This window comes from Bidens hawaiensis, unplaced genomic scaffold, assembly GCF_021521415.1.
Source record: "Bidens hawaiensis isolate Kalapana, Puna unplaced genomic scaffold, B.hawaiensis_p1.1 tig00048353_1, whole genome shotgun sequence".
NCBI lineage: Eukaryota > Viridiplantae > Streptophyta > Magnoliopsida > Asterales > Asteraceae > Bidens > Bidens hawaiensis.
In genome coordinates this window covers 9304-12404 of record NW_027506079.1, presented here as the reverse complement: position 1 = coordinate 12404, position 3101 = coordinate 9304, and positions in this window count along the sequence as shown.

The window sequence follows — 3101 nt, the reverse complement described above, 5'->3', positions numbered from 1 at the left end:
ATAAATAAATAAAACCATATGTTGTGTGTAATTAATGTATTTACGCGTTTAGATGGTTGAAGTAATTTATTGAATTCAAAAGGTAATTTAAATTTAATTGATAATTAAAACAATGAATGTCATTCGTGTGATTATCACTCTGATTCGTTACTATCCAGTAACGAATCAAGTGATTCGCTATCATGTAAATAGACTTGATCTTTGACTCGCTAAGGTTAACGAATGGTCAATAATTTAGACTTGATCTTTGGCTCGCATAGTCAAAGTCAAAATTAATATGAACAACAGACGGTCAACTGGACAAAACCAACTTCAATTAGCTCATGCTAATCGTTGAATAATCAATACTACAGATTTGTCCAACTCGGAATAGCAATCTGAAGCACATGGTGCTAAGATTGAGGCTTAACACCATAACTTAAATAAGAACACTCAGTAAATTAAACAGAGTCTAAAAACCCTAAACGTACTGTCATTCAATCAAACCCAGCAAACGATAATCAATCGTTGATTAAGGCCTACCCAAGGTCTCGGAATCACTTTTCGGTTTCAAATGACTAAACATCAACTAGATAAAGACCGATTAATGTCCATTGATCAGGGTTTAACAAGCCGGGAAAACCCTTAGGACAAAATCACATATTTAGTCTAATAAACCAGTAGCATTTTTGACGTAATACACATAGATATGATCAGCTATACCTTAGCAACACAAAGATATTCGTAAAAGATCGAAATTCGAAAGTCGAAAATCAGAGAAAATTTTGAAAAAGGTGACTTTAGGTGTAAGGATGAAGATGAATAGTGAAAGGACGGTTCTTGTTTCTGTCCTATATAGCCTAACACGCCACCCAAGGTACTCTTTGTACGAATCAACCTGATTCGCTTGAATTTTCAATAACGAATTAAGTAATTTATTATTCCAATTCGTTACGTAAGAGTAGCGAACAAGACATGAATCGTGTCTTGATTCGTTAAATATGTATAACGAAGTAGAAGTGATTCATTACAGAGTGCGGAAGCAAAATAGGTGAGCGAACTAGAAATTAGTTCGCTAAAGAATCACCTAGTTCGTTATCCATACTTAACGAATTAGCTTTTAACGAATTAAAAATTTATTTAATTTTAACCTAAATAATTAAATGAATTAAATAAAGAATAAATTTAACTTAAAAGAATTATCGAGAATCTTTTATCCCGATAATTGAATACTTTAAAAACGTTTCACTTTTACGAAACATAACTTAAATTATTAAATAATATGTAAAGAAAGAAAGATAAAAATATTTTTGGTATTTTAAAGAATGTATTTACAAAAAAAATATCCAAACATTTAAAAACAAAAAAAAAAAATAACTTTTTGTGTTTTTCTATGATTTATCAAAAGCAGTACATATTTTTGTGTTTTTTGTTGAGTTTGAGCAGAGAATCATATTGACCAAAGAGCCATTCCATCACAGTTTTATATTGTTGTCCACTTAAATATAATAACAAACTTTCCAGTGTTTTTGTGATATAATTAATTTGTTCAATTATAGCACAGAATATCATAAACTATCAGCCTCTAATCTCAGTTCAAGCTTAATCTGATTTTTGCCAAATCACCCCAACTTGAATTAAACCGTTATATTGTTGATCAAAATTTGTTTTTATAAAATTTTATGAGCAATGCAATAATTTTCTTTTACTATGAGTGAATATGCACGAGTCCATCTGTTGGCTTACATACATTGTATCCCCTAGGGTCCGTTTCTTAATGGTATTAAGACGCACGCAAGGGAGGAACAATGTATGACTAACAACGGATTTTGATCAAGTCAGTAATTTGGATTTGTACGTGGTACAGCAGTGATCAAGTTTAATGACTTTGGGTTTGCTCTAAAAGCGAATGAAATATTCATGCATATGAATACCCAGATGGTTAAGCCGCATAAAGACTCATAGTGTCCAGAACCTCAAAGCTTGTTATTTGCTTTATTTTATTTTTGGTTGATCAAACAAGTATAAGGCTTGAGTATGACAGGTTATTACATTTCTGCCATCCTCACCGAGACTATTCTAGAGACTAACACCTCTTTCAATTTGGCATTTCTTTATGTTTATATCACATACTTTACTCTACTTGGTTGTTTTAAGACCTACCATTGCACCAATGCAATTAAGCACACAGTCTTTTAAGCTTACTTCTTGCTGGACTTGGGGTCAAGATAATCAATGTACTAACATTTTCTCTTTTTGCTTCATAAACTCAAAATTTTGAGGAGCATAAAAACAAAATAAAGATAAATTTAATCGCCCCAGTTAACTTAAGTCTATAAATAAATGGCTGTTCTATCAATTCAACAAGTGAGTAATAGGACCAAGACATGCAAGCATGCTTCACAAACTTAAATAACCGACATAATTTTCAGCGAGAAAATAATCTAAAAACGCATAACGAACGCCCCAACTATTTTCCATTATCAGGTTAATGGCTAACCTGATCATTTACAAGTAAATGTCAGGACCAAACATATACACGTACATGCCTTTCAAATGTAGATAATTAAAATAATTTTCAGCAAACGCATGCAAAAATCTTTTTGGTTTTTCACTATATATACTTTAAAAACACAGTATTTTTGTCTTTTTTAATTTTCTTATAAACAAAATAAACTTCACAGTCTTTTTGGATTTTCGGATTTTTCTGTCCAAACTGAAAAATACATTCTTTTTGGATTTTCAAATTTTAAAATGTTTTTGGTTTTTCAAAATATTTTAAAGGAAAACATTAAATAAAAGAAAGCAATCTTTTTGTATTTTTAGGAAATTTTTAATGTTTTTGGATTTTATCTATACAAACGAAAAACACAATCTTTTTGTATTTTCTAGATTTTCACCCCTTAAAACCAAAATAAATTTTAAAAGAAATATGACATAAAATAAAGACGGTCATCCTTGTTTAAGGATATCAGCGAGGGTCTTCAATCCGTTTAAACCAAGCAAAAAATGAAAACGTGTTTTGTCAAAAGCTTTGGTAAACAGATCGGCTTTCTGAAAGTCAGTATGTACTTTCTCAAGGTCAATCAACTTCTTCTCTAAGCAATCCCGTATAAAGTGAT